The sequence below is a fragment of the Urocampus carinirostris genome, chromosome 1 (genome assembly GCF_059441175.1).
Source record: "Urocampus carinirostris isolate Australia breed hairy pipefish chromosome 1, RoL_Ucar_1.0, whole genome shotgun sequence".
NCBI lineage: Eukaryota > Metazoa > Chordata > Actinopteri > Syngnathiformes > Syngnathidae > Urocampus > Urocampus carinirostris.
This window is the reverse complement of record NC_142349.1, coordinates 72820016-72833752: the sequence shown is the minus strand read 5'-3', so window position 1 is coordinate 72833752 and position 13737 is coordinate 72820016. Positions and strand designations below refer to the sequence as shown.

Here is a 13737-nt window from a genome sequence, read left to right as displayed (position 1 = left end):
GAAAGATGTTCCTTTTTCTAGAATGGGTTTTCCGACAGTCAACTTTTTTCCTGTTCATTCCCTGATGGACTAGTGGCTAGGATCCAGCACTCTCACTGCTGTGGCCCGGGTTCGATTCCCGGTCAGGTCTATTATAATAGACGGAAAGACAGAAAATTCTTATTGGAGAAAGCATTGAAAGAGGTTCCTTTTTCTAGAATGGGTTTTCCGACAGTCAACTTTTTTTCTAGTAAAGTCCTTGGTGGTCTAGTGGCTAGGATCCAGCACTTTCACTGCTGTGGCCTGGGTTCGATTCCAGGTCAGGTCTATTATTATAGACGGAAAGACAGAAAATTCTTATTGGAGAAAGCATTGAAAGAGGTTCCTTTTATAGAATGGATTTGACGACAGTCAACTTTTTTTCTAGTAAAGTCCTTGGTGGTCTAGTGTCAGCACTTTCACTGCTGTGGCCTGGGTTCGATTCCAGGTCAGGGAAACTGTTACACGCAGATAGAAAATTCCTCTTGAGGAATTGGAATGAACATTGAAAGAGGTTCCTTTTTCTAGAATGGGTTTTCCGACAGTCAACTTTTTTTCTAGTAAAGTCCTTGGTGGTCTAGTGGCTAGGATCCAGCACTCTCACTGCTGTGGCCCGGGTTCGATTCCCGGTCAGGTCTATTATAATAGACGGAAAGACAGAAATTTTTTTATCGGAGAAAGCATTGAAAGAGGTTCCTTTTATAAAATGGATTTGACGACAGTCAACTTTTTTCTAGTAAAGTCCTTGGTGGTCTAGTGGCTAGGATCCAGCACTCTCACTGCTGTGGCCCGGGTTTGATTCCCGGTCAGGGAAACTATGACAGACAGACGGACGGACGGACGGACGGACGGACGGACGGACGGACGGACGGACGGACGGACGGACGGACGGACGGACGGACGGACGGACGGACGGACGGACGGACGGACGGACGGACGGACGGACGGACGGACGGACGGACGGACGGACGGACGGACGGACGGACGGACGGACGGACGGACGGACGGACGGACGGACGGACGGACGGACGGACGGACGGACGGACGGACGGACGGACGGACGGACAGACAGACAGACAATTCTTATTGGAGAAAGCATTGAAAGAGGTTCTTTTTATAGAATGGATTTGACGACAGTCAACTTTTTTTCTAGTAAAGTCCTTGGTGGTCTAGTGGCTAAGATCCAGCACTTTCACTGCTGTGGCCCGGGTTCGATTCCAGGTCAGGGAAACTGTTACACGCAGATAGAAAATTCCTCTTGAGGAATTGGAAAGAAAATTGAAAGATGTTCCTTTTTCTAGAATGGGTTTTCCGACAGTCAACTTTTTTCCTGTTCATTCCCTGATGGACTAGTGGCTAGGATCCAGCACTCTCACTGCTGTGGCCCGGGTTCGATTGCCGGTCAGGTCTATTATAATAGTCGGAAAGACAGAAAATTCTTATTGGAGAAAGCATTGAAAGAGGTTCCTTTTATAGAATGGATTTGACGACAGTCAACTTTTTTTCTAGTAAAGTCCTTGGTGGTCTAGTGGCTAGGATCCAGCACTCTCACTGCTGTGGCCCGGGTTCGATTCCCGGTCAGGGAAACTATGACAGACAGACAGACAGACAGACAGACAGACAGACAATTCCTCTTGAGGAATTGGAAAGATGTTCCTTTTTCTAGAATGGGTTTTCCGACAGTCAACTTTTTTTCTAGTAAAGTCCTTGGTGGTCTAGTGGCTAGGATCCAGCACTCTCACTGCTGTGGCCCGGGTTCGATTCCCGGTCAGGTCTATTATAATAGACGGAAAGACAGAAAATTCTTATTGGAGAAAGCATTGAAAGAGGTTCCTTTTATAGAATGGATTTGACGACAGTCAACTTTTTTTCTAGTAAAGTCCTTGGTGGTCTAGTGGCTAGGATCCAGCACTTTCACTGCTGTGGCCTGGGTTCGATTCCAGGTCAGGAAAACTGTTACACGCAGATAGAAAATTCCTCTTGAGGAATTGGAAAGAAAATTGAAAGATGTTCCTTTTTCTAGAATGGGTTTTCCGACGGACGGACGGACGGACGGACGGACGGACGGACGGACGGACGGACGGACGGACGGACGGACGGACGGACGGACGGACGGACGGACGGACGGACGGACGGACGGACGGACGGACGGACGGACGGACGGACGGACGGACGGACGGACGGACGGACGGACGGACGGACGGACGGACGGACGGACGGACGGACGGACGGACGGACGGACGGACGGACGGACGGACGGACGGACGGACGGACGGACGGACGGACGGACGGACGGACGGACGGACGGACGGACGGACGGACGGACGGACAGACAATTCTTATTGGAGAAAGCATTGAAAGAGGTTCCTTTTATAGAATGGATTTGACGACAGTCAACTTTTTTTCTAGTAAAGTCCTTGGTGGTCTAGTGGCTAGGATCCAGCACTTTCACTGCTGTGGCCTGGGTTCGATTCCAGGTCAGGAAAACTGTTACACGCAGATAGAAAATTCCTCTTGAGGAATTGGAAAGAAAATTGAAAGATGTTCCTTTTTCTAGAATGGGTTTTCCGACAGTCAACTTTTTTCCTGTTCATTCCCTGATGGACTAGTGGCTAGGATCCAGCACTCTCACTGCTGTGGCCCGGGTTCGATTCCCGGTCAGGTCTATTATAATAGACGGAAAGACAGAAATTTTTTTATCGGAGAAAGCATTGAAAGAGGTTCCTTTTATAAAATGGATTTGACGACAGTCAACTTTTTTCTAGTAAAGTCCTTGGTGGTCTAGTGGCTAGGATCCAGCACTCTCACTGCTGTGGCCCGGGTTTGATTCCCGGTCAGGGAAACTATGACAGACAGACAGACAGACAGACAGACAGACAGACAGACAGACAGACAGACAGACAGACAGACAGACAGACAGACAGACAGACAGACAGACAGACAGACAGACAGACAGACAGACAGACAGACAGACAGACAGACAGACAGACAGACAGACAGACAGACAGACAGACAGACAGACAGACAGACAGACAGACAGACAGACAGACAGACAGACAGACAGACAGACAGACAGACAGACAGACAGACAGACAGACAGACAGACAGACAGACAGACAGACAGACAGACAGACAGACAGACAGACAGACAGACAGACAGACAGACAGACAGACAGACAGACAGACAGACAGACAGACAGACAGACAGACAGACAGACAGACAGACAGACAGACAGACAGACAGACAGACAGACAGACAGACAGACAGACAGACAGACAGACAGACAGACAGACAGACAGACAGACAGACAGACAGACAGACAGACAGACAGACAGACAGACAGACAGACAGACAGACAGACAGACAGACAGACAGACAGACAGACAGACAGACAGACAGACAGACAGACAGACAGACAGACAGACAGACAGACAGACAGACAGACAGACAGACAGACAGACAGACAGACAGACAGACAGACAGACAGACAGACAGACAGACAGACAGACAGACAGACAGACAGACAGACAGACAGACAGACAGACAGACAGACAGACAGACAGACAGACAGACAGACAGACAATTCTTATTGGAGAAAGCATTGAAAGAGGTTCCTTTTATAGAATGGATTTGACGACAGTCAACTTTTTTTCTAGTAAAGTCCTTGGTGGTCTAGTGGCTAGGATCCAGCACTTTCACTGCTGTGGCCTGGGTTCGATTCCAGGTCAGGAAAACTGTTACACGCAGATAGAAAATTCCTCTTGAGGAATTGGAAAGAAAATTGAAAGATGTTCCTTTTTCTAGAATGGGTTTTCCGACAGTCAACTTTTTTCCTGTTCATTCCCTGATGGACTAGTGGCTAGGATCCAGCACTCTCACTGCTGTGGCCCGGGTTCGATTCCCGGTCAGGTCTATTATAATAGACGGAAAGACAGAAAATTCTTATTGGAGAAAGCATTGAAAGAGGTTCCTTTTTCTAGAATGGGTTTTCCGACAGTCAACTTTTTTTCTAGTAAAGTCCTTGGTGGTCTAGTGGCTAGGATCCAGCACTTTCACTGCTGTGGCCTGGGTTCGATTCCAGGTCAGGTCTATTATTATAGACGGAAAGACAGAAAATTCTTATTGGAGAAAGCATTGAAAGAGGTTCCTTTTATAGAATGGATTTGACGACAGTCAACTTTTTTTCTAGTAAAGTCCTTGGTGGTCTAGTGGCTAGGATTCAGCACTTTCACTGCTGTGGCCTGGGTTCGATTCCAGGTCAGGGAGTCAGGGAAACTGTTACACGCAGATAGAAAATTCCTCTTGAGGAATTGGAATGAACATTGAAAGAGGTTCCTTTTTCTAGAATGGGTTTTCCGACAGTCAACTTTTTTTCTAGTAAAGTCCTTGGTGGTCTAGTGGCTAGGATCCAGCACTCTCACTGCTGTGGCCCGGGTTCGATTCCCGGTCAGGTCTATTATAATAGACGGAAAGACAGAAATTTTTTTATCGGAGAAAGCATTGAAAGAGGTTCCTTTTATAAAATGGATTTGACGACAGTCAACTTTTTTCTAGTAAAGTCCTTGGTGGTCTAGTGGCTAGGATCCAGCACTCTCACTGCTGTGGCCCGGGTTTGATTCCCGGTCAGGGAAACTATGACAGACAGACAGACAGACAGACAGACAGACAGACAGACAGACAGACAGACAGACAGACAGACAGACAGACAGACAGACAGACAGACAGACAGACAGACAGACAGACAGACAGACAGACAGACAGACAGACAGACAGACAGACAGACAGACAGACAGACAGACAGACAGACAGACAGACAGACAGACAGACAGACAGACAGACAGACAGACAGACAGACAGACAGACAGACAGACAGACAGACAGACAGACAGACAGACAGACAGACAGACAGACAGACAGACAGACAGACAGACAGACAGACAGACAGACAGACAGACAGACAGACAGACAGACAGACAGACAGACAGACAGACAGACAGACAGACAGACAGACAGACAGACAGACAGACAGACAGACAGACAGACAATTCTTATTGGAGAAAGCATTGAAAGAGGTTCCTTTTATAGAATGGATTTGACGACAGTCAACTTTTTTTCTAGTAAAGTCCTTGGTGGTCTAGTGGCTAGGATCCAGCACTTTCACTGCTGTGGCCTGGGTTCGATTCCAGGTCAGGAAAACTGTTACACGCAGATAGAAAATTCCTCTTGAGGAATTGGAAAGAAAATTGAAAGATGTTCCTTTTTCTAGAATGGGTTTTCCGACAGTCAACTTTTTTCCTGTTCATTCCCTGATGGACTAGTGGCTAGGATCCAGCACTCTCACTGCTGTGGCCCGGGTTCGATTCCCGGTCAGGTCTATTATAATAGACGGAAAGACAGAAAATTCTTATTGGAGAAAGCATTGAAAGAGGTTCCTTTTTCTAGAATGGGTTTTCCGACAGTCAACTTTTTTTCTAGTAAAGTCCTTGGTGGTCTAGTGGCTAGGATCCAGCACTTTCACTGCTGTGGCCTGGGTTCGATTCCAGGTCAGGTCTATTATTATAGACGGAAAGACAGAAAATTCTTATTGGAGAAAGCATTGAAAGAGGTTCCTTTTATAGAATGGATTTGACGACAGTCAACTTTTTTTCTAGTAAAGTCCTTGGTGGTCTAGTGGCTAGGATTCAGCACTTTCACTGCTGTGGCCTGGGTTCGATTCCAGGTCAGGGAAACTGTTACACGCAGATAGAAAATTCCTCTTGAGGAATTGGAATGAACATTGAAAGAGGTTCCTTTTTCTAGAATGGGTTTTCCGACAGTCAACTTTTTTTCTAGTAAAGTCCTTGGTGGTCTAGTGGCTAGGATCCAGCACTCTCACTGCTGTGGCCCGGGTTCGATTCCCGGTCAGGTCTATTATAATAGACGGAAAGACAGAAATTTTTTTATCGGAGAAAGCATTGAAAGAGGTTCCTTTTATAAAATGGATTTGACGACAGTCAACTTTTTTCTAGTAAAGTCCTTGGTGGTCTAGTGGCTAGGATCCAGCACTCTCACTGCTGTGGCCCGGGTTTGATTCCCGGTCAGGGAAACTATGACAGACAGACAGACGGACGGACGGACGGACGGACGGACGGACGGACGGACGGACGGACGGACGGACGGACGGACGGACGGACGGACGGACGGACGGACGGACGGACGGACGGACGGACGGACGGACGGACGGACGGACGGACGGACGGACGGACGGACGGACGGACGGACGGACGGACGGACGGACGGACGGACGGACGGACGGACGGACGGACGGACGGACGGACGGACAGACAGACAGACAGACAATTCTTATTGGAGAAAGCATTGAAAGAGGTTCTTTTTATAGAATGGATTTGACGACAGTCAACTTTTTTTCTAGTAAAGTCCTTGGTGGTCTAGTGGCTAAGATCCAGCACTTTCACTGCTGTGGCCCGGGTTCGATTCCAGGTCAGGGAAACTGTTACACGCAGATAGAAAATTCCTCTTGAGGAATTGGAAAGAAAATTGAAAGATGTTCCTTTTTCTAGAATGGGTTTTCCGACAGTCAACTTTTTTCCTGTTCATTCCCTGATGGACTAGTGGCTAGGATCCAGCACTCTCACTGCTGTGGCCCGGGTTCGATTGCCGGTCAGGTCTATTATAATAGTCGGAAAGACAGAAAATTCTTATTGGAGAAAGCATTGAAAGAGGTTCCTTTTATAGAATGGATTTGACGACAGTCAACTTTTTTTCTAGTAAAGTCCTTGGTGGTCTAGTGGCTAGGATCCAGCACTCTCACTGCTGTGGCCCGGGTTCGATTCCCGGTCAGGGAAACTATGACAGACAGACAGACAGACAGACAGACAGACAGACAATTCCTCTTGAGGAATTGGAAAGATGTTCCTTTTTCTAGAATGGGTTTTCCGACAGTCAACTTTTTTTCTAGTAAAGTCCTTGGTGGTCTAGTGGCTAGGATCCAGCACTCTCACTGCTGTGGCCCGGGTTCGATTCCCGGTCAGGTCTATTATAATAGACGGAAAGACAGAAAATTCTTATTGGAGAAAGCATTGAAAGAGGTTCCTTTTATAGAATGGATTTGACGACAGTCAACTTTTTTTCTAGTAAAGTCCTTGGTGGTCTAGTGGCTAGGATCCAGCACTTTCACTGCTGTGGCCTGGGTTCGATTCCAGGTCAGGAAAACTGTTACACGCAGATAGAAAATTCCTCTTGAGGAATTGGAAAGAAAATTGAAAGATGTTCCTTTTTCTAGAATGGGTTTTCCGACAGTCAACTTTTTTCCTGTTCATTCCCTGATGGACTAGTGGCTAGGATCCAGCACTCTCACTGCTGTGGCCCGGGTTCGATTCCCGGTCAGGTCTATTATAATAGACGGAAAGACAGAAAATTCTTATTGGAGAAAGCATTGAAAGAGGTTCCTTTTTCTAGAATGGGTTTTCCGACAGTCAACTTTTTTTCTAGTAAAGTCCTTGGTGGTCTAGTGGCTAGGATCCAGCACTTTCACTGCTGTGGCCTGGGTTCGATTCCAGGTCAGGTCTATTATTATAGACGGAAAGACAGAAAATTCTTATTGGAGAAAGCATTGAAAGAGGTTCCTTTTATAGAATGGATTTGACGACAGTCAACTTTTTTTCTAGTAAAGTCCTTGGTGGTCTAGTGGCTAGGATTCAGCACTTTCACTGCTGTGGCCTGGGTTCGATTCCAGGTCAGGGAAACTGTTACACGCAGATAGAAAATTCCTCTTGAGGAATTGGAATGAACATTGAAAGAGGTTCCTTTTTCTAGAATGGGTTTTCCGACAGTCAACTTTTTTTCTAGTAAAGTCCTTGGTGGTCTAGTGGCTAGGATCCAGCACTCTCACTGCTGTGGCCCGGGTTCGATTCCCGGTCAGGTCTATTATAATAGACGGAAAGACAGAAATTTTTTTATCGGAGAAAGCATTGAAAGAGGTTCCTTTTATAAAATGGATTTGACGACAGTCAACTTTTTTCTAGTAAAGTCCTTGGTGGTCTAGTGGCTAGGATCCAGCACTCTCACTGCTGTGGCCCGGGTTTGATTCCCGGTCAGGGAAACTATGACAGACAGACAGACGGACGGACGGACGGACGGACGGACGGACGGACGGACGGACGGACGGACGGACGGACGGACGGACGGACGGACGGACGGACGGACGGACGGACGGACGGACGGACGGACGGACGGACGGACGGACGGACGGACGGACGGACGGACGGACGGACGGACGGACGGACGGACGGACGGACGGACAGACAGACAGACAATTCTTATTGGAGAAAGCATTGAAAGAGGTTCTTTTTATAGAATGGATTTGACGACAGTCAACTTTTTTTCTAGTAAAGTCCTTGGTGGTCTAGTGGCTAAGATCCAGCACTTTCACTGCTGTGGCCCGGGTTCGATTCCAGGTCAGGGAAACTGTTACACGCAGATAGAAAATTCCTCTTGAGGAATTGGAAAGAAAATTGAAAGATGTTCCTTTTTCTAGAATGGGTTTTCCGACAGTCAACTTTTTTCCTGTTCATTCCCTGATGGACTAGTGGCTAGGATCCAGCACTCTCACTGCTGTGGCCCGGGTTCGATTGCCGGTCAGGTCTATTATAATAGTCGGAAAGACAGAAAATTCTTATTGGAGAAAGCATTGAAAGAGGTTCCTTTTATAGAATGGATTTGACGACAGTCAACTTTTTTTCTAGTAAAGTCCTTGGTGGTCTAGTGGCTAGGATCCAGCACTCTCACTGCTGTGGCCCGGGTTCGATTCCCGGTCAGGGAAACTATGACAGACAGACAGACAGACAGACAGACAGACAGACAATTCCTCTTGAGGAATTGGAAAGATGTTCCTTTTTCTAGAATGGGTTTTCCGACAGTCAACTTTTTTTCTAGTAAAGTCCTTGGTGGTCTAGTGGCTAGGATCCAGCACTCTCACTGCTGTGGCCCGGGTTCGATTCCCGGTCAGGTCTATTATAATAGACGGAAAGACAGAAAATTCTTATTGGAGAAAGCATTGAAAGAGGTTCCTTTTATAGAATGGATTTGACGACAGTCAACTTTTTTTCTAGTAAAGTCCTTGGTGGTCTAGTGGCTAGGATCCAGCACTTTCACTGCTGTGGCCTGGGTTCGATTCCAGGTCAGGAAAACTGTTACACGCAGATAGAAAATTCCTCTTGAGGAATTGGAAAGAAAATTGAAAGATGTTCCTTTTTCTAGAATGGGTTTTCCGACGGACGGACGGACGGACGGACGGACGGACGGACGGACGGACGGACGGACGGACGGACGGACGGACGGACGGACGGACGGACGGACGGACGGACGGACGGACGGACGGACGGACGGACGGACGGACGGACGGACGGACGGACGGACGGACGGACGGACGGACGGACGGACGGACGGACGGACGGACGGACGGACGGACGGACAGACAGACAGACAGACAATTCTTATTGGAGAAAGCATTGAAAGAGGTTCCTTTTATAGAATGGATTTGACGACAGTCAACTTTTTTTCTAGTAAAGTCCTTGGTGGTCTAGTGGCTAGGATCCAGCACTTTCACTGCTGTGGCCTGGGTTCGATTCCAGGTCAGGAAAACTGTTACACGCAGATAGAAAATTCCTCTTGAGGAATTGGAAAGAAAATTGAAAGATGTTCCTTTTTCTAGAATGGGTTTTCCGACAGTCAACTTTTTTCCTGTTCATTCCCTGATGGACTAGTGGCTAGGATCCAGCACTCTCACTGCTGTGGCCCGGGTTCGATTCCCGGTCAGGTCTATTATAATAGACGGAAAGACAGAAATTTTTTTATCGGAGAAAGCATTGAAAGAGGTTCCTTTTATAAAATGGATTTGACGACAGTCAACTTTTTTCTAGTAAAGTCCTTGGTGGTCTAGTGGCTAGGATCCAGCACTCTCACTGCTGTGGCCCGGGTTTGATTCCCGGTCAGGGAAACTATGACAGACAGACAGACAGACAGACAGACAGACAGACAGACAGACAGACAGACAGACAGACAGACAGACAGACAGACAGACAGACAGACAGACAGACAGACAGACAGACAGACAGACAGACAGACAGACAGACAGACAGACAGACAGACAGACAGACAGACAGACAGACAGACAGACAGACAGACAGACAGACAGACAGACAGACAGACAGACAGACAGACAGACAGACAGACAGACAGACAGACAGACAGACAGACAGACAGACAGACAGACAGACAGACAGACAGACAGACAATTCTTATTGGAGAAAGCATTGAAAGAGGTTCCTTTTATAGAATGGATTTGACGACAGTCAACTTTTTTCCTAGTAAAGTCCTTGGTGGTCTAGTGGCTAGGATCCAGCACTTTCACTGCTGTGGCCTGGGTTCGATTCCAGGTCAGGAAAACTGTTACACGCAGATAGAAAATTCCTCTTGAGGAATTGGAAAGAAAATTGAAAGATGTTCCTTTTTCTAGAATGGGTTTTCCGACAGTCAACTTTTTTCCTGTTCATTCCCTGATGGACTAGTGGCTAGGATCCAGCACTCTCACTGCTGTGGCCCGGGTTCGATTCCCGGTCAGGTCTATTATAATAGACGGAAAGACAGAAAATTCTTATTGGAGAAAGCATTGAAAGAGGTTCCTTTTTCTAGAATGGGTTTTCCGACAGTCAACTTTTTTTCTAGTAAAGTCCTTGGTGGTCTAGTGGCTAGGATCCAGCACTTTCACTGCTGTGGCCTGGGTTCGATTCCAGGTCAGGTCTATTATTATAGACGGAAAGACAGAAAATTCTTATTGGAGAAAGCATTGAAAGAGGTTCCTTTTATAGAATGGATTTGACGACAGTCAACTTTTTTTCTAGTAAAGTCCTTGGTGGTCTAGTGGCTAGGATTCAGCACTTTCACTGCTGTGGCCTGGGTTCGATTCCAGGTCAGGGAAACTGTTACACGCAGATAGAAAATTCCTCTTGAGGAATTGGAATGAACATTGAAAGAGGTTCCTTTTTCTAGAATGGGTTTTCCGACAGTCAACTTTTTTTCTAGTAAAGTCCTTGGTGGTCTAGTGGCTAGGATCCAGCACTCTCACTGCTGTGGCCCGGGTTCGATTCCCGGTCAGGTCTATTATAATAGACGGAAAGACAGAATTTTTTTTATCGGAGAAAGCATTGAAAGAGGTTCCTTTTATAAAATGGATTTGACGACAGTCAACTTTTTTCTAGTAAAGTCCTTGGTGGTCTAGTGGCTAGGATCCAGCACTCTCACTGCTGTGGCCCGGGTTTGATTCCCGGTCAGGGAAACTATGACAGACAGACAGACAGACGGACGGACGGACGGACGGACGGACGGACGGACGGACGGACGGACGGACGGACGGACGGACGGACGGACGGACGGACGGACGGACGGACGGACGGACGGACGGACGGACGGACGGACGGACGGACGGACGGACGGACGGACGGACGGACGGACGGACGGACGGACGGACGGACGGACGGACGGACGGACGGACGGACGGACGGACGGACGGACGGACGGACGGACGGACAGACAGACAGACAGACAATTCTTATTGGAGAAAGCATTGAAAGAGGTTCCTTTTATAGAATGGATTTGACGACAGTCAACTTTTTTTCTAGTAAAGTCCTTGGTGGTCTAGTGGCTAGGATCCAGCACTTTCACTGCTGTGGCCTGGGTTCGATTCCAGGTCAGGAAAACTGTTACACGCAGATAGAAAATTCCTCTTGAGGAATTGGAAAGAAAATTGAAAGATGTTCCTTTTTCTAGAATGGGTTTTCCGACAGTCAACTTTTTTCCTGTTCATTCCCTGATGGACTAGTGGCTAGGATCCAGCACTCTCACTGCTGTGGCCCGGGTTCGATTCCCGGTCAGGTCTATTATAATAGACGGAAAGACAGAAATTTTTTTATCGGAGAAAGCATTGAAAGAGGTTCCTTTTATAAAATGGATTTGACGACAGTCAACTTTTTTCTAGTAAAGTCCTTGGTGGTCTAGTGGCTAGGATCCAGCACTCTCACTGCTGTGGCCCGGGTTTGATTCCCGGTCAGGGAAACTATGACAGACAGACAGACAGACAGACAGACAGACAGACAGACAGACAGACAGACAGACAGACAGACAGACAGACAGACAGACAGACAGACAGACAGACAGACAGACAGACAGACAGACAGACAGACAGACAGACAGACAGACAGACAGACAGACAGACAGACAGACAATTCTTATTGGAGAAAGCATTGAAAGAGGTTCCTTTTATAAAATGGATTTGACGACAGTCAACTTTTTTCTAGTAAAGTCCTTGGTGGTCTAGTGGCTAGGATCCAGCACTCTCACTGCTGTGGCCCGGGTTTGATTCCCGGTCAGGGAAACTATGACAGACAGACGGACGGACGGACGGACGGACGGACGGACGGACGGACGGACGGACGGACGGACGGACGGACGGACGGACGGACGGACGGACGGACGGACGGACGGACGGACGGACGGACGGACGGACGGACGGACGGACGGACGGACGGACGGACGGACGGACGGACGGACGGACGGACGACAGACAGACAATTCTTATTGGAGAAAGCATTGAAAGAGGTTCTTTTTATAGAATGGATTTGACGACAGTCAACTTTTTTTCTAGTAAAGTCCTTGGTGGTCTAGTGGCTAAGATCCAGCACTTTCACTGCTGTGGCCCGGGTTCGATTCCAGGTCAGGGAAACTGTTACACGCAGATAGAAAATTCCTCTTGAGGAATTGGAAAGAAAATTGAAAGATGTTCCTTTTTCTAGAATGGGTTTTCCGACAGTCAACTTTTTTCCTGTTCATTCCCTGATGGACTAGTGGCTAGGATCCAGCACTCTCACTGCTGTGGCCCGGGTTCGATTGCCGGTCAGGTCTATTATAATAGTCGGAAAGACAGAAAATTCTTATTGGAGAAAGCATTGAAAGAGGTTCCTTTTATAGAATGGATTTGACGACAGTCAACTTTTTTTCTAGTAAAGTCCTTGGTGGTCTAGTGGCTAGGATCCAGCACTCTCACTGCTGTGGCCCGGGTTCGATTCCCGGTCAGGGAAACTATGACAGACAGACAGACAGACAGACAGACAGACAGACAATTCCTCTTGAGGAATTGGAAAGATGTTCCTTTTTCTAGAATGGGTTTTCCGACAGTCAACTTTTTTTCTAGTAAAGTCCTTGGTGGTCTAGTGGCTAGGATCCACTCTCACTGCTGTGGCCCGGGTTCGATTCCCGGTCAGGTCTATTATAATAGACGGAAAGACAGAAAATTCTTATTGGAGAAAGCATTGAAAGAGGTTCCTTTTATAGAATGGATTTGACGACAGTCAACTTTTTTTCTAGTAAAGTCCTTGGTGGTCTAGTGGCTAGGATCCAGCACTTTCACTGCTGTGGCCTGGGTTCGATTCCAGGTCAGGAAAACTGTTACACGCAGATAGAAAATTCCTCTTGAGGAATTGGAAAGAAAATTGAAAGATGTTCCTTTTTCTAGAATGGGTTTTCCGACGGACGGACGGACGGACGGACGGACGGACGGACGGACGGACGGACGGACGGACGGACGGACGGACGGACGGACGGACGGACGGACGGACGGACGGACGGACGGACGGACGGACGGACGGACGGACGGACGGACGGAC

At 47.7% G+C, this 13737-nt stretch overlaps 4 non-coding genes across 4 annotated transcripts; all 4 read left to right on the top strand.

Annotated features, from left to right (window-relative positions):
- Positions 1–1532: 1532 nt before the first annotated feature.
- On the top strand, positions 1533–1604 carry trnae-cuc (transfer RNA glutamic acid (anticodon CUC)). Its single transcript has one exon. It is a non-coding gene; the product is annotated as a tRNA-Glu (tRNA).
- A 5188-nt stretch (positions 1605–6792) lies between these two features.
- Positions 6793–6864, top strand: trnae-cuc (transfer RNA glutamic acid (anticodon CUC)). Its single transcript has one exon. It is a non-coding gene; the product is annotated as a tRNA-Glu (tRNA).
- A 1904-nt stretch (positions 6865–8768) lies between these two features.
- On the top strand, positions 8769–8840 carry trnae-cuc (transfer RNA glutamic acid (anticodon CUC)). The gene has a single exon. It is a non-coding gene; the product is annotated as a tRNA-Glu (tRNA).
- Positions 8841–13080: 4240 nt separating this feature from the next.
- On the top strand, positions 13081–13152 carry trnae-cuc (transfer RNA glutamic acid (anticodon CUC)). The gene has a single exon. It is a non-coding gene; the product is annotated as a tRNA-Glu (tRNA).
- The last annotated feature ends 585 nt before the right edge of the window (positions 13153–13737 follow it).